General features: G+C 38.2%; 1 protein-coding gene across 6 annotated transcripts in view; it reads left to right on the top strand.

The window, feature by feature from the left end:
* Positions 1 to 303: 303 nt before the first annotated feature.
* Positions 304 to 18,413, top strand: part of MARCHF8 (membrane associated ring-CH-type finger 8) — a 134,017-nt gene continuing 115,907 nt past the window's right edge. Inside the window, exon 1 of one of the 6 annotated variants that reach the window (XM_074337293.1) lies at positions 304 to 455. The gene's annotated coding sequence lies outside the window, so the exon portion shown is untranslated. Of the gene's footprint in view, positions 973 to 18,413 lie in introns of all 6 variants that reach the window. The other 5 variants (XM_074337297.1, XM_074337290.1, XM_074337291.1 and 2 more) reach the window with 5 other exon arrangements.

The following is an 18,413-nucleotide window of genomic DNA, read 5'->3' on the forward strand; positions in this document are numbered from 1 at the left end:
TTTGCTAGCTTTGGGTATTTTCCATTTTTTTCTTGAAGTTCTACAATATACTGCTGGAACAAATTCCCCCTTCTTCCGAAACACTAATAACATATGCGCTCAGGCCCAGGAGTCACTGAAGGACGAAGCCCGGGTGGTGGGTGCCTTCCCCGTCTTCGCCAGGGCTGAGCAGGGCGTCTGGGTCTCGTCCCGGCACCCGAGACGTGCGAGCGCAGCTCCAGCGCGCCGAGGCTGCCACCTCCGCCAGCCCCAGCGCGCCGTCGTCGCTGGGCAACGCCTTCCCCCAACCCCGGCGAGCACGTGACGCGCGCGTCACGTGACGAGCCCGTCGGCGTCCTCCTGCAGAGCCGTGTAAACAGGCCCGCAGCGCTTGATGCGGCCCTGCTTGGTCCGCGTCTCCGGCATGCTGCAGGCGGCCCCGGGCAGCCTGGTCGCGAGCTCAGCGCCCACCTGAGGTAACTCCCGCGGCGTCGCGACCGCTGGATCTCACGCCGTGAGCAGCCGCCGTCACCCGCCGCGGACGAGGCCGGCGGAGCCCCTGGCCCCGGTAGGGGGTGTGGCTGCCCGCTGTGAGGTCCGCGACAGGTGGGCTGGGCGGGGGCGGCCGTCAAGGCCTGGGTTCTGTGCTGTCCTGGGCCGGGGTCCCAGCTCCCGGCTTCCAGCCGGCGGAAAGGCTGCAGCGACCTCGAGCCGTGGGCCCTTCCGCCCCCGCGCTCGACGCTGCGCTGGGGGCCCGGTCAAGCCAGGGGCCGCAGGATCTGTCGGGCGCCGGGGCCCGGTGGGCTGCCTGCGGGGAATCCCAGATGAAGTCCTGCCCCTAACGGATCCTGAGACCTAGGGCAAGTCAGCCCTCGCCCTTGGTCAGAGTTTCCACATCTGTAAAATGAAAGTCTGGACTAGGACCTTCCACTTCTGACCTGTGTGATCTGGAGAGACCTGCATACATTGGAAGCTGCCAGAAAAAAAGCATAGGTAGATAATTTTCTTTTAATTGCTCAGTTTTTGTTCGTCCTGAAATCTTTCATCTGACAATGTATGGATTCTTGATCACCTCGGTGAAGTTTTTCATAGAAAATTTAAGAAAGTCTTAATGGTTTATGTTACTGTTTTGTCAGGCTTTTGTTTTTTAATGCAATGTAACCTCCTTTCTTAAAACCTCATTTAGAAGCCCAATTTGCAAAAAAGATCAAAAGAAACCTTTATCTACCTCACTGTCTCCTCTCCTCCCCATACTCCCTAAGAGTCCCTAGAGATCACAGATTGAAAAGCGCTGTTATATAGAGTTGAGGAAAGATTTTGTGTTTTTGTTAATTTGATGGGATTCGGAACATGAATCCTGGGCGTATTTGTTCGACTGCATGTCATGGAGTTAGACAATATTTCCAATATATACTGGAAAAAGGCCCCAAAATTTCCAATAAAGACTTTCTCTTTACATCTTTTTTTGCACCCCAGTCCCAAGAGAAGTAAGTGTATGCTTATAATCGTGAGACCTCAGACCTCACTGCTGGTTTAGTTTAGGCACAGAAGGGGAGTAGAAGACTTTTTGCAAGTCTTTTATTTGAGACCAACTGAATGGATTAATTAGAACATTTCCACTGAAAAGTGTGAAAGGTGGGAGAGTCTGAACTAACATCGTTAGAGTCATGGAATAATGTGAATGTTTCCAAATTTTGAGACTCGAGCAAGAGAATGTGGGGTTTGAGAGGACTGGCTTTAGGAGAAATGGAGGTCCTGCTTCATACATGTAAACAAAATGTGAGGTGGTGGTGTGTAGGCAAAAAAATTATCAGTAGGATTTTTTTTTTTACGTTAAGAGAAATGCATAGTTTCCTAATTAGTTGGTTTTTTAATACTAGAGTTGATAAGAGACTTACTGAAACTTGAAGTTAGATATTGAAAGAGGAAAACCATACACTTTTACAGCTTGTCCACTTGGTGCTTCTGTGAGGTGAGCCAGAATTGGGGGTTGAATGGACTATGAGTGGATCCCAAGGTGAGCTAGTAAAGTATGTTTTCTCTCTTCAAAGCAAACTCACTTCCTTGACCCTTTTTTTTTTTAATTTTTAAATTTTTTAAAAACTTTTTTTTATTAGTTTCAGGTGCACAAAGCAATGTAATAGACGTTTATCATTTATATCCCTCACACAATGACAACCTCCCCCCCCATCCACTACCCCTCTGACATCGCATGCAGCCATTACATTTCCATTGTCTCTATTTCTAATGTTGTACTCCGCTTCTTGTAACTATGTATATATAAAATTGACATTCATTATTGTTCAGCTTTAGCTTCAGGGGTACAGTGCACTTCCTTGATCTTTGATTTAGGTTTTGGCAAGTCACTTCCCTTCCTCTAGTCTCAGTTTCTGTGACAAAGTTAGGAAATTGGATTGATCACTGCTCCACCTTTTGGCTTCAGTTAAGGTTGTCAGGTAAAATACAGGAAACCCAATGAAGTTTGAATTTCTGATTAACAGTAAATAAGTTCTTAGTATAAATATTGCATAGAGTGTGCTTTACTACATAAGAACATTCATTATCTGAAATTCAAGTTTAACTGGGCCGTTTTTATTTGCTAAATCTGACAACCATAGCTCCAACATTTTTGACTTTTTCAAATTAGCTCCAGAGAGAAATTATGGAGGCACAGACAGGAGTGAATTGATTCAACCAGTCAAGACCCCATATTTGTTAATAGTAGGAGTGTCTATTTCTTGAGGAATAGCTGTTTTACTTGTGGTCTCTCTCTCTTCTCCCATTTACAGCAGTTCCTTTTCTGCCATAATTACATAATGTTTAGATTTATACTTTTGGTGCTAAACAATTTAAATATCTAGAAGGAAAAGAAAGGCTGCCAAATGTCTAAAAGTAACAAATTTGAGTCTTGAAGTGGTATGTGCCACCTACTGTGTTTCCCCGAAAATAAGACTGAGTCTTACATTAATTTTTGCTCCAAAAGATGCATTAGGGCTTATGTTCAGGGGATGTCATCCTGAAAAATCATGCTAGGGCTTATTTTCCGATTAGGTCTTATTTGCGTGGAAACACGTTTTTGTTTTTTCTATAAAAGATGCTTTATAACGCTACTTGTTCTCCAGTTGTGTAATTGATTTTAAGACATTTTCTAAAGCAGTGGACTGTTCTGATGGTAAATAATCTTCCAGAAAGTTCTTATGACTTTTGATTTGGCCCGCTGTGAATATGGAAGATGATCAGTATATGCATTATAAACATTTTATATATTAACTGACTTGTCAATTTTGTCTTTGGTATATTTTGAAGTTGCAGTGTTGAAATTCTTTTTCAAGGAATGTAATTTTAAATTCCTCATTTTTTGAGTTTTTTTTTTTAAACGATGCCAGATCCAGTTTCTTAACTCACTCTGAAATGCCTGAATTTTCTAATTCATTTTTCATTCAATAGTCAACAAAAAACTGAGTGTGCTTTCTATGTACCAGCTGATGTGGTCAGTGTAGTTCATCAGGTGCTTGTCTCATTGAGGATGTAAATTACGTGCAATTCAAGGAAATATGATGAGGGCCTTGAAATGCTATGGAAATTGAGAGGAGGATAAGTGCCCAAGATGGCTGAACTTCCTGGAGTAAGTGGTGTTTCATGCAGTTGTGGTAGTAAAGGTGGGGTCAGAAAGACAGGCTTACAGAAAAGTGGGAAGAAGCAGGAAAGGGCAGGAAAGCCATTTCTCAGTTCTACAAAGCATACACTTGGTTGGATTAAAAATAGTTGATGATAATTGTTTACATGTAGTTTTTGGTTCACTGTGATGCTCCTTATCTGCATTAAGTGTGTTGGAATGGAACTTTTTCAGGGTATATATTAGAAAGACCTTCAGGTGTCATTATAGTACTTTGAAAACATGTTTGTGTCATACATATAAAAATGTGTAATTTGCATATGTAAAGTTCAAAAACTAGAACATTACTCATACTGTTGAAACCTGTGTGCCCCTTCCTGATTAGGCTCCCCTACCTTCCCCTCAGAAGTAACCACCACACTGAATTCTGTGTCTTCGCTTTTCTTGATAGTGTGGCTTGATATATCCCCCTGCAAACATTGTTTACTTTTACATATTTTTGAACTTTATATAAATAGCCTCATACTATGTGAATATTTTTCTGTGACTTTTTTCACTTATAACTAGGTTACTATGTTTCATTCATGTTTTTTTCCCCCAAGGTTCATCCATGTTGATATTTTCCAAGTACAGCCATTTCCTTGAGGTAAACAGCTAGGATGGGAATTGCAGTTTGTAGGGTGTCCATATCTGTGGTTTTACTAAATACTGCCAAATTGCTCTCCTACGTAGTTGTGCTGTTTTACTCTCCTAGCAGCAGGTATGAGACTTTCTGTTGGTATGCTGTCTACATGCTCCCCCATGTTTGGTATGGGCAAAATATATATCTAATAATAATAAACGTCTAGTATCCAGAGTATGTCAAGAACTTTTACAACTCAACAATAAAAAGAACTCAGTTAAAAAACAAAGGATTTGAATAAACATTTCTTTAAACAAGACGTGCAAATGGCCAATAAGCACCTGAAAAGATGCTTGACTTCATTAGCCACCCGGAAAATGCAAATCAAAACACAGTGAAATACCATGTCTCACCCATTAGGATGGCTATAATCACAAAGACATATAATAAGTGTTGCGGAGATGGTGGAGGAATTGGACTCTTCATACACTGTTGGTGGGAATGTTACATGGTACAACTACTTTGAGAAACAGTCTGGCAGTTCTTTGAACAGCTAAACATGGGGATACCAAATGACACAGCAATTTCACTCCTAGATATATACCCAAAGAAAAATGAAAACAGCTATCCAGTCCAAAACTTGTACATAAATGTTCACATTAGCAGTATTCATAATAGCCAAAAGGTAGAAAAAACTCAAATGTATCTCAATGAATAGATAAAATGTGGTTTATCCATACAAGGGAATATTCAGCCATAAAAAAGAATGAAGTACATACTCATGCTGAAACTTAGATGAACCTTGAAAACATTATGCTAAGTAGTAAAAGCCAGTTACAAAGGCCACATATTGTATGATTACATTTACATGAAATGTCCAGAATACACAAATATGAAGAGTCAGAAAGTAGGTTGGTGTTTGCCTAGAGCTGGGGTTGGGGTTGGGGAACATGGGGAATTTGACTGATCATGAATAATGGATTTTTTTCGATGATAAAATGTCTGGTGGCACAATTCTGAATATGCTACAAACCATTGAATCGTATACCTAAAGAAAGCTGTTGGTGGAAAGAAGGAAATTGAAAAACGAAAAACAAAACTACCCTGCTGTGAGAAGCCCTGTGGAGAAGTTCATGTGGTCGGAACCAAGACTTGCTCACTGCCACATGAGTGAGCTCGGAAGCAAAGCCCTCCTTTCCCCCTTGTACACACACAGCCGAGCCTTCAGATGATCCTGCAGCCCAGCCAGCGGCTGGACTCATGATAGACCATGAGCCATAGATACCCAGCTAAGGTGTTTCTAGGTTCTTGATCCTTAATAACTGTGATATAATAAATGTTCATTGTTTGAAACCAGCATCTTGGGGTGACTGATTATACAGTAAATAACTAATATATGGGCGTTAACATTGCATTATATATTGCCTTTAATTTTGGTGTTGTAGAAAACTATAATTTTTTAAAAAAATCCATCATTTGTTCACTATAGTTTATAACTAATAGGTAGTAATACATGTCTTAAAGTATCCTTTAAATTATTGGGGTGTATCTTTAGAATAGTTTAAATTATTTTTTAAAAGTTGTAATTTCTGTGTGATGCATTATGAATCTTTATCAATCAGAACAGGCCATTTCCAGACCATATAGCAGTACAGAACATTTTTCATACTGCCATGATATTCCGGTAACCGTTTTATACTTAAAAGTTATGGATGGTATTAATATAGCTTAGGCAGATTTATTATTTATGACTTTAGCAAAGGTACTCAAAAATTATTATTCAGGCAAAACTTAGTTTCCTAGAAGGCATCCTCTTCTTACTGTAACCATACAGAAGGAAGTTAAAGAAGATTTTTGTTCTTTTCTTTTGAATATTTCTGTATTTCAGTTGAAGAAAGATTGTATGACTACATTAGATGGATAAGGAACTCAGTGAGTTATGAAATTTGATTTTAAAAACGAAGTCACATTTCAAAAGTTTGTAAGGATTCTCTGACCTTTACTTTTTTTACCTTTTTAAAAACAGAAGATGTGTATTTATTAACATACAAAGATACATGTAGTATCATGTATGAAAAAAACAGACCATAGAAGTTTTCCCCTATGTTTTCTTCTGAAAGTTTTGTAGTATTAGCTCTTATACAGAGGGTGCCAAAAAAATGTATACACATTTTCAGAAAGGAAAAAACTATTAAAATTACACTGATGGTAACTACTTTGAGCACCTCTTGTAATTGCAGAAATCAAACGTGACTTGCATTCTTTTGTTATCGGTTTGTATTATTACAATTTTTTTTAAATGGGGTGACAATTGTTACTAAAATTACATAGATTTCAGGTGTACAGTTCTGTATTACATCATCTATAAATCCCATGTGTGTTCACCACCCAGAGTCAGTTCTCCTTCCATCACCATATATTTGATTCCCCTTACCCTCATCTCCCACCCCCACCCCTCTTATCCTCTGCTAATCACTAAACTATTGTCTGTGTCTATGAGTTTTTGTTTCTCATTTGTTTGTTTTGTTGTTTTTGGTTTATATACCACATATCAGTGAAATGGTTCTCCGCTTTTTCTGTCTGACTTATTTCGCTTAGCATTATACTCTCAAGATGCATCCACGTTGTCACAAATGTTCCTATATCATCTTTTCTTACTGCCGAATAATATTCCATTCTGTATATGTACCACAACTTCTTTATCCATTCATCTATCGAAGGACATTTTGGTTGTTTCCATGTCTTGGCCACCGTAAACAAAGCTGCAATGAACATTGGAGCACACGTGTCTTTATGTATAAATGTTGTCAGATTTTTTGGGTAGATACCCAGGAGAGGGATTGCTGTGTCATATGGCAATTCTAGTCGTAATTTTTTTTTTTTTTTTTTTTGCCGGAACAAGACACCTGTTTATTTCCTAGGAAGGGGAGTACAGGGTCTGGGGAGTTCCCGCTACAGTCTCGTCTTCACACTGCGGGCCAGCAGACATCACTTGCAGAAGAGCACATTCCAGAAGAGCAGCCAGCAGGGGTTATTCGTAATTTTTTGAGGACCTCTACACTGCCTTCCATAACAGCTGCACCAGTCTGCATTCCCACCAACAGTGTATGACGGTTCCTTTTTCTCCACAGCCTCTCCAACACTTGTTACTATTTGTCTTGTTGATGATAGCCATTCTGACTGGGGTGAGGTGATAGCTCATTGTGGTTTTTATTTGCATTTCTCTGATAATTAGTGATGTTGGGCATTTTTTCATATGTCTATTTGCCATTTGTATGTCCTCTTTGGAGAAATGTCTCTTCAGGTCCTCTGCCCATTTTTTAATTGGGTTGTTTGTTTTTTTGTTGTTGAGTTTCATGAATTCCTTGTATATTTTGGATATTAGCCCCTTATCGGAGGCACTGTTTGCAAAAATCTTCTCCCATTCAGTTGGTTGCCTCTTTATTTTGTCGATGGTTTCTTTTGCTGTGCAGAAGCTTTTAAGTTTCATATAGTTCCATTCGTTTATTTTAGCTTTTACTTCCATTGCCTTTGGAGTCAAATTCATAAAATGCTCTTTGAACCCAAGGTCCATAAGTTTAGTACCTATGTTTTCTTCTATGCAGTTTATTGTGTCAGGTCTTATGCTTAAGTCTTCGATCCATTTTGAATTAATTTTGGTACATGGTGACAGATAGCAGTCCAGTTTCATTCTTTTGCACGTGGCTATCCAATTATCCCAGCACCATTTATTGAAGAGGCTGTCTTTTCTCCATTGTATGTTTTTTGCTTCTTTGTCAAAAATTATCTGTCCATATTCATGTGGTTTTATTTCTGGGTTCTCAGTTCTATTCCATTGGTCGATGTGTCTGTTTTTCTGCCAATGCCATGCTGTTTTGATTATTGTTGCCCTGTAGTACAAGCTAAAGTCAGGGAGTGTGATACCTCCAGTATTGTTCTTTTTTCTTAAGATTGCTTTGGCTATTTGGGGTCTTTTGTGGTTCCAAACAAATCTGATGATTTTTTTGTTCTATTTCTTTAAAAAATGCCATTTGGATTTTGATGGGGATTGCATTGAATCTGTATATTGCTTTGAGTAATATGGCCATTTTAACTACGTTGATTCTTCCAATCCATGAGCCCGGAATGTCTTTCCATTTCTTTGTGTCTTCTCAATTTCTTTTAAAAATGTCTTATAGTTCTCAGCATATAGGTCTTTCACATCCTTGGTTAAGTTTATTCCTCGGTATTTTATGCTTTTTGCTGCTATTGCAAAGGAATTGTTTTTGTTTTTTTTAAGATTTTATTGGGGAAGGGGAACAGGACTTTATTGGGGAACAGTGTGTACTTCCAGGACATTTTTTCTTTCCCAAGCCAAGTTGTTGTCCTTTCAATCTTAGTTGTGGAGGGTGCCGTTCAGCTTCAAGTTGTTGTCCTTTCAGTCTTAGTTGTGGAGGGTGCAGCTCAGCTCCAGGTCCAGTTGCCATTGTTAATTGCAGGGGGCACAGCCCACCATCCCTTGTGGGAGTGGAACCAGCAACCTTGTGGTTGAAAGGGTGCATTCCAACCAACTGAGCCATCCTGGGGGCAGCTCAGCTCAAGGTGCCCTGTTCAATCTTAGTTGCAGGGGGCGGAGCCCACCATCCGTTGTGGGACTCGAGGGATTGAATTGGCAACCTTGTGGTTGAGAGCTCACTGGCCCATGTGGAAATCGAACTGGCAGTCTTCGGAGTTAGGAGCATGGAACTCTAACCGCATGAGCCACTGGGCCGGCCCAAAGGAATTGTTTTTTGTATTTCTTTTCCTGAGATTTTAGTCTTAGTATATAGGAATGCAATGGACTTTTTGTACGTTGATTTTGTAGCCGCCAACTTTACTGTATTCGTTTATTGTTTCAAATAGTTTTTTGGTGGAGTCTTCAGGGTTTTCTATATATAGCATCATGTCATCTGCAAAGAGTGACAATTTAACTTCTTCATTCCCAATTGGGATGCCTTTTTTTTCTTTCTTTTGCCTGATTGCTCTGGCAAGGACTTCCAACACTATGTTGAAAAGCAGAGGTGATAGGGGACAGCCCTGTTGTGTTCCTGAACGTAGAGCAAAGGGCTTCAGTTTTTCACCATTAATTATGAGATTAGCTGAGGGCTTGTCATATATGGCCTTTATTATGTTAAGGTATTTTCCTTCTATACCTATTTTATTAAGTGTTTTAATCATAAATGGATGTTGTATCTTGTGAAATGCTTTTTCTGCATCAATTGATATAATCATACGATTTTTGTCCTTTATTTTGTTTATGTGATGTATCACATTGATGGATTTGGCGGATGTTGAACCATCCTTGTGCTCTGGGGATGAACCCCAATTGGCTGTGATGAATAATCTTTTTAATGCATTGTTGCATTCGATTTGCTAGAATTTTATTTTGGATTTTTGCATCTGTATTCATCAGAGATATTGGTCTGTAGTTTTCGTTTTTTGTGTTGTCCTTACCAGGTTTTGGTATCAGGGTAATGTTGGCTTCATAAAATGAGTTAGGGAGTACTGTCTCGACTTCAATGTTTTGGAAGAGTTTGAGCAGGATTGGTATTAGATCCTCTTTGAAGGTTTGGTAGAATTCACTAGTGAAGCCATCTGGTCCGGAGTTTTGCTTTTGGGAAGGTTTTGGATGACTGATTCAATTTCGTTACTGGTGATATGTTTGTTTTAGATTTTCCAGTTCTTCATGGTTCAGCCTAGGAAGGCTATATGTTTCTAAGAACTTGTCCATTTCTTCTAGGTTATTAAATTTGGTGGCATATAGTCTTTCATAGTATTCTTGGATGATTCTTTGTATTTCTGTGGCATCCATTGTAACTTCCCCTTTTTCATTTCTGATTTTGTTAATTAGTCTCTTCTCTCTTTTAATCTTAGTGAGTCTTTGTTAATCATTTCAAAGAACCATCTCTTTGTCACAGTAATTTTTTCTGTTGTCTTTTTGGTCTCTATTTCATTTACCTCTGCTCTAATTATTGTTATTTCCTTTCTCCTGCTGACGTTGGGTTTCATTTGTTCTTCGTTTTCTAGTTCTTTAAGGTATAACATGAGGTTATTTATTTGGGATTTTTCTAGTTTCTTGACATAGGCCTGTAATGATATAAATTTCGCTCTTAAAACTGCTTTCGTTGCATCCCAAAAATTTTGGTAGGATATATTTTCATTGTCACTTGTTTCTGTGTATCTTTTGATCTCTCCTCTAATTTCTTCTTTGACCCGGTCATTCTTTAAAAGTATGTGGTTTAATCTCCATGTATTTATGTATTTTTCCTGCTTTCTTTTTGCAGTTGATATCCAATTTCAAAGCCTTGTGATCAGAGAATATGCTTGGTATGATTTCAATCTTCTTAAATTTGCTGAGGCTGATTTTATGTCCCAATATATGGTCTATCCTTGAGAATGTTCCATGTACACTAGAAAAAAATGTATAGTCTGATGTTTTAGGATGAAGTGCTCTATATATGTCAATTATGTCCATTTCATCTAATGTGTCATTTAGGGCTGCTATTTCGTTATTTATTTTCTGTTTGGATGATCTATCCATAGCTGTCAATGATGTATTTAAGTCCCCTAGTATAATTGTGTTTTGGTCAATTTCTCCCTTTAGTTCTGTTAGTAGTTGCTTGGTATATTTCGGTGCTCCCTGATTGGGGTCATAAATATTGATGACTGTTATGTCTTCTTGTTGTATAGTCCCCTTACCATTGTGAAATGTCCATCTTTGTCTCTTGTTATCTTTTTCACCTTGAAGTCTGTTTCATCTGATATCAGTATGGCTACACCTGATTTTCTCTGGGTACCATTTGCTTGGAGTGTCAATTTCCACCCTTTCACTTTGAGTCTATGCTTGTCCTTGTAGCTGAGATGTGTCTCTTGGAGACAGCATATGGTTGGGTTTAGTTTTTTGATCCAATCTGCTACTCTGTGCCTTTTTATTGGTGAGTTCAGTCCATTTACATTTAGGGTGATTATTGATATGTGAGGATTTCCTGTCATTCTATCTTTAGTTTTCTGGTAAGGCTGTGTCTCCATTGTTTCTTTGCCTTTTTGTTGTTGTCTATTATTTCTGTGTGGTGGTATTCTATGATGTTTCCCTCTGTTTCTTCTTTTATTACAGTATATATTTCAGTTCTGGATTTTTTTGAGTGGTTACCCTTAAGTTTATGTAAAAGAAATTTTGATATTTAGAGTATTCCATTTTATTCATCATGCTTACTTTCTCTATTCCCATAATCCGGTTCAAGCCTTTACTCTTTTTATGTTTGGTTGCCACAAATTGTCCCTGTTGATGGTGGTCGAATAGCCTCCTTTAGTATTTCTTGTAGTGCAGGTTGTGTATTAGAAAATTCCCTCAGCTTCTGTATGTCTGGAAAGGTCTTTATTCCTCCTTCATATCTAAAGGATATCTTTGCTGGATATATTATTCTTGGCTCATAATTTCTCTCTTTCAATAGTTTGAATATTTGGTTCCACTCCCTCCTGGCTTGTAGAGTTTCTGCTGAAAAATCTGATGATAATCTAATGGGCTTTCCTTTGTAGGTTACCGTCTTCTTTTCCCTGGCTGCCTTGAGGATTCTTTCTTTGTTGTTGATTTTAGACAGCTTCAATACAATGTGCCTTGGAGAAGGCCTGTTGGGATTGAGGTAATTAGGTGTTCTATTTGCTTCTTGGATTCGAGGATCCAGTTCTTTCCACAAGTTTGGGAAGTTCTCATCGATGATTTGTTTGAATATATTCTCTGTTCCCTTCTCTCTTTCTTCTCCTTCTGGTATGCCCATTATTCTTATATTGCTCTTTCTGATGGAGTCAGAAAGTTCTTGTAGAGTTCTTTCATTTCTTTTAAGTCTCAAGTCTCTTTCTTCTTCCATCCGTGTCATTTCCAGGTTTCTATCTTCGATGTCACTGATTCTTTCCTCCATCTGGTCAACTCTACTACCTAAGCTGGCTATTTCATTCTTAATTTCTTCTATTGAGTTCTTAATCTCCAGAAATTCTATTTGATTCTTTTTTAAAATTTCAGTGTCTTTTGTAAAATGCTCATGTTGTTCTTTGTGTTTCTGAGTTCATTAAACTGCCTTTCTGTGTTTTCTTGCATCTCGTTGAGTTTTTTCAGAACTGCAATCTTGAATTCTCTGTCATTTAAGTCACATATTTCCATATCTTTAAGTTCCTTTTCTGGAGACTTTTCACTTTCTTTCTGAGCTGTCTTGTTGCCTTGGTTATTCATGGCAATTACTGATTTATTATTTCTCTTCCTAGACATCTACAGGAGTGGCTTCTGCAACAGGTTGATAGGAAGAGGTCTTTCTTTTGTTTTCCAGTACTTGTTGGTAGAATGTTTTATTTTCTCTCTGACTGCAGCCTTTTTTTCTCTCTCACACTGTAGTGCTATGTTTTCTCTGCACTATTCCAGCTTCTCACACAATGGGGGGATTCCCTGGGAGACAGGCTTCTCCTCTGTTAACAGTTCACTTGGGTCACAGGGCACAGTGTCCGTGTGGGTATGCGGAGAGCTTTTGAAGTTGCAAAGCTCTTCCTGCACCAGATTCAGAGCCCGTATGTTTCAGCAGTTCTGTTTACTCCTTCAGGGATCTGCCCACATAGGTAGAGATGGGTGGGGTGAGTTGTGAGAGGTGGCCCAGAGCAATGGCAGCGACCACCACCACAGCTGGTCCTACTTCCACAGCTCCCTCCCCTTTGGCAGAACTAGTTGGGCTGCGAATGTGTGTTTGAGGACCACAGTTCTCAGAACAGCAAATATTCTGTTCTTTTGATCTGACACCGCTACCGTTCAGCTTCTAGCACTGGGCTGATGGGGGCATGGTGAGCTCTGGGAGGATAGGGATGGGGCGGCGGCTAGTCTCAGTGCCTAAGGCTTCCGTTCTCTGCTTGGCAGTGAGCGCTTAAACCACCGTTTTCAGCCTTCTTCCCTCAGTCTTTGCTCCAAGGTCTCTGCCATGAGCGTTGGGTTCAGCCGTGTTATATGCTGTCCCTTCAGCCCTGTGGGCCATATATGGAGCCCTAGCAGTCCGAGTCCTTCCCTCTCCCGCAGCTGCGGTAGTTCCTGGATGCAGCAAGCTTGGAGCACTGAGCTCGGTCTGCGTCCTGCGCCCACATGGCTCTGTCTCCACACTTACGCCTTTCCTCCTCCCCCCTCGCATGATTCGCCCACCTTTAGGTGAATTCAGTAGTGGGCCTCTTCGTCTTGCCTGTCTGCTGTGCAGGGAGTCCTTTGTGGAGTTATAGTTGTTCGATTAGTTGTAAATTCCAGGGGAGATTTACAGAGGCTCACCTCACGCCGCCATTTTGATGATGTCTCTCTATTATTACAATTTTAATACAGTTTTTTCCTTTCTGGAAATGTGTAGGCACTTTTTTGGCACCCTCTGTATTTAGGAGTATGATCTGTTTTTAGGGGTTGATAGGATGAGTGGTATGAGATACGTTCATTATTTCTGTTTATTGATACGTAATTCTTTTGGTATTAGTTGTTTTAAATTATCCTTTACCTATTGAATTTTTTGCCCGTTATCCTTTTCCCATTGAATTTCCTTTGGCATTTTTGTTGCAAATCATCTCATACATGTGTGGGTCTATTTCTGGACTCACTCTTCTGTTGATTTATATGTCTGTCCTTACGTCAATATCATACAGTATGTCTTACTGTAGCTTTATGTATGGTTTGAAATTGGTTAGTATAAATCCTCTAACTTGGTTCTTTGTTTTCATAGGTCCTTTGTTTTTTCATGAATATTTTTAAATCAGCTTGTTATTTGAAAAAAACAACAACAAAAAATCTTGGGATTCCAATTGCAATTGTTTTGAATCTCTTTATCAATTTGTAGAAAATTGCTATCTTACTATATTACCTTCTAATCTATAACGAGGCACATACCGTGTTTCCCCGAAAATAAGACCTAGCCGGACAATGAGCTCTAATGCATCTTTTGGAGCAAAAATTAGTATAAGACCCAGTCTTATTTTACTATTACATAAGATATAGAAGAGAATAGAGAATGGGGAATGGGGAATGGGGAATGGGGAATGGGGAATGGAATGGAATGGAATGGAATGGAATAATTTTTGCTTTAAAAGATGCATTAGAGCTGATTGTCCGGCTAGGTCTTATTTTCAGGGAAACAGGGTATTTCTCTATTTAATTCTTTAATTTCTTGCAACTTATTTTTAGTTTTGTAGTATACAGGTCCTATGCATATTTTGTCACATTTACATCTCAATGTGTTTTTTTGATGTTATAAATGGGATTAAAAAATCATTTTCCACTTCTTCATTGCTAATATATAGAAATACAGATGGTTTTGTATACTATGTTTGTATATTGTAGTCTTTCTAAATTGACTTATTTGTTTCAGTTAGGTTTTTAGGATTTTCTTTACCTACAGTTTTTGAATAAAGAGTTTTATTTCTTCCTTTCCAATGAGTGTACCTTCTCTCCCTCCCTCCCTCCTACCTCCTCCTTTCTCCCTCTTCTGTCCCCTCCCCCATCTCCTCTTTTTTCTTTCTTTCCCTTATTGTGCTGACCAGGACCTCAAATCCAACATTATGATAGAAGTGGTAAGCATACATTTATGTTTTGTTCCCACTCAGTGGGAAAGCATTCAGTCTTATACAAAAAGCACTATCTATAAACATTCTTATTTTTTAACTTTTTTATATATTTTAACTTTTTAATTAGTTTCAGGTATACAAAACAACATAATGATTAGACATTCACACCCCTTACAAAGTGATACCTCCCAAGTCTACTACCCCTCTGACACCATACATAGCTGTTACAATACCACTGTTTATGCTGTGCTTTACAAGTTGACATTCAATCTTATTTTATACTAGTTTCAGGTGTACCGCGCAGTGGTTAGGCACTTATGTAATCTATGAGGTGATTCCCCCTGGTAAGTCTAGTATGCATCAGACACCCTACATAGTCTTTTGAACATTGTTGGTTATATTCCCTATACTGTATTTCACATCCCTGTGATTATATTGTGACTACCACTGTGTACTTTCTAATCCCTTCACCTTCTTCCCTATCCCCTAACCCCCTCTCCCATCTAGCAAACATCAGTGTTTTCTCTGTATCTATGAGTCTATTTTTGTTTCGTTTGCTTGTTTATTGTGGTTTTTAGATTTCACATATAAGTGAGATCATATGGTATTTGTCTTTCTCAGTCTGACTTACTTCACTTAGCATAATACTTTCTAGGTCCATCCATGTTGTTGCAAATGGTAAGATTTTATTCTTTTATGTGGCTGAGTAATACTCCGTTGTATAAATGTACCACAGTTTCTTCATCCAATCATCTATTGATGAGCATTTCAGTTTTTTCCGTATCTTGGCTGTTGTGAATAGTGCTGCATTCAACATAGGGGTGTATAGGTGTTTTTTTTGTTTTGTTTTTTTAATTAGTGTTATGGATTTCTTTGGATAAATACCCAGGAGTAGAATTGCGGGTCATAAGGTAGTTCTATTTTTAATTTTTTTGAGGAACCTCCATACTGTTTTCCATAGTGGCTGCACCAATTTGCAATCCTACCCACAGTGTAGGAGGGCTCTCTTTTCTCCACATCCTTGTGGTTTGTTGATTATTGATGATAGCCATTCTGTCTTTACCCCAATGTAAATTCTTGCTTCCTTTGTCATAGATTAAATGACCATATAGGCATGGATTTATTTCTGGGCTCTCTATTGTGTTCCATTGACCTATGTGTCTGTTTTTATGCCAGTACCATGCTGTTTTGATTACTATAGCCTTGTAGTATAATTTGATATCAGGTAGCGGGATACCTCTAGCTTTGTTATTATTTCTCAGGGTTGCAGTGGCTATTCAGGGCCTTTAATGGTTCTATATAAATTTTAGGATTATTTGTTCTAGTTCTGTGACAAATGCCATTGGTATTTTGATAGAGATAACATTGAATCTGTAAATTACTTTGGGTAGTATGGATATTTTAAGGATGTTAGGTCCTTCTATCCATGAGCACGGTATATGCTTTCATTTTTTTCTTTTTAACTTATTTCTTAAATGTCTTACAATTTTTTGAGTACAGGTCTTTTATGTCCTTGATAAGTTTATTTGTAGGTTTTCTGATTTTGATGCAATTGTAAATGGGATTGTTTTCTTAATTTCTCTTTCTGATAGTTCGTTATTGGTGTATAAAAATGCAACCGATCTCTGAATGTTAATTTTGTATTCTGCGACTTTACTAAATTCATTCATTAGTTCTAATACTTTTTTGGTGGAGTCTTTGGGGTTCTCTGCATATAGTATCATGTCATCTGCAAATGATGACAATTTTACTTCCAACTTGGAAGCCTTTTATTTCTTTTTCTTGTCTGATTGCTGTGGCTAGAACTTCCACTAAGTACTATGTTGAGTAAAAGTGGTGAAAATAAGCATTCCTGTCTTGTTCCTGATGTTATGGGGAATGCTTTTAGTTTTTCTCCATTGAGTATAATATTAGCTGTATTCCCTGTGTTCCCACTTTCCTGAGAGTTTTAATCATAAATGGATGCTGGATTTTGCCCACTGCTTTTTCTGCATCTATTGTAGGACCATATGCTTTTTATTTTTCATTTTGTTAATGTGTATCACATTAATTGATTTGTGGATATTGAACCTTGCATACCAGGAATGAATCCCACTTGATCGTGGTGTATGGTCTTTTTAATGTATTGCTGAATTCAGTTTGCTAATATTTTGTTGAGCATTTTTGCCTCTATGTTCATTAGGGCTGTCGGCCTCTAGTTTTGTATTTTTGTAATGTCTTTGTCTGGTTTTGGAATCGGAGTAATGGTGGCCTAATAAAACGAGCTTGGGAGTCTTCTTTCCTCCTGGATTTTTTGGAATAGTTTGGGGAGAATAGGTGTTAATTCTTTTTTAAATGTTTGGTAAAATTCACCTGTGAAGCCATCTTGTCCAATACTTTTGTTTGTTGGTTGCTTGTTGATTACTGATTCAATTTCATTGATAGTAACCGGTCTGTTCACATTTTCTATTTTTTCTTGATTCAGCCTTGGAAGATTGTATGGTTCTAGGAATTTATCCATTTCTTCCAGATTATCTAATTTGTTGGCGCATAGTAGTATTTTTCTAATTTTCTTTCTTTTTTTTTGTATTTCTTTGGTGTTGGTTGTCACTTCTCCCCTTTCATTTCTGATTTTATTATATTTGGGTCCTCTTTTTTTCATGATGAGTCTGGTTAAAGGTTTGTCGATTTTATGTATCTTTTTGAAAAACTAGCTCTTGGTTCATTGATCTGTTGAATTTTTTTTTTAAATCTCTATTTTGTTAGTTTCTGCTCTGATCTTTATTATTTCTCTTTCCTTCTACTTACTTTCGTCTTTTTTTGTTGTTCTTTTTCAGATCTCTTAGGTGTAAATTTAGATTCAGATTTTTCTTGGTTCTTTAGGTAGGCCTGCATTGCTCTGAAATTCTCTCTTAGGACTGCTTTTGCTGTGTCTCATAGATTTTGGGTCGTTGTGTTTTCATTTTCATTTCTCTTTGGTATCTTTTGATTTCTTCCTTGATCTCATTGTTGACTCATTCATTATTTAGTAGAATGTTATTTAGTCTTCTTATGTTTGTGTGTTTTTCAGGGTTTTTTTGGCTTTGTTGGTTTTGATTTCTGGTTTCATACCATATGGTCAGAGAAGATGCTTGCTATGATTTCAGGCCTCTTAAATTTATTGAGACTTGTTTTGTGAACTAACATGTTGTCTATCTTGGAAAATGTTCTGCGTGCACTTGAAAAGAATGTATATTGTGCTGTTTTAGAGTGAAATGCTCTAAAGATATCAATTAAATCCATCTGATCTAGTGTGTCATTTAAGTCCACCGTTTCCATGTTGATTTTCTTTCTGGAAGATTTGTCCACTGATATCAGTGGGGTGTTAAAGTCCCCTACTATGATGTATTACTGTTGATCTGTGCTTTTATGTCTGTTAATATTGGCTTCATATAGTTAGATACTCTTATGTTGGGTGCATAAATGTTTACTAGGGTTATGTTCTCCTGTTGGATTGATCCCTTTATTATTAAGCAATGTCCTTCTTTGTCTTTTATTATAGTCTTTGTTTTAATGTCTATTCTATGTAAGTATTGCTACCTCAACTTTTTTTTTTTTTTTTCATTTGCATGAAATATCTTTTTCCATCTCTTT

This window comes from Rhinolophus sinicus, linkage group LG07, assembly GCF_036562045.2.
Source record: "Rhinolophus sinicus isolate RSC01 linkage group LG07, ASM3656204v1, whole genome shotgun sequence".
Lineage (NCBI taxonomy): Eukaryota > Metazoa > Chordata > Mammalia > Chiroptera > Rhinolophidae > Rhinolophus > Rhinolophus sinicus.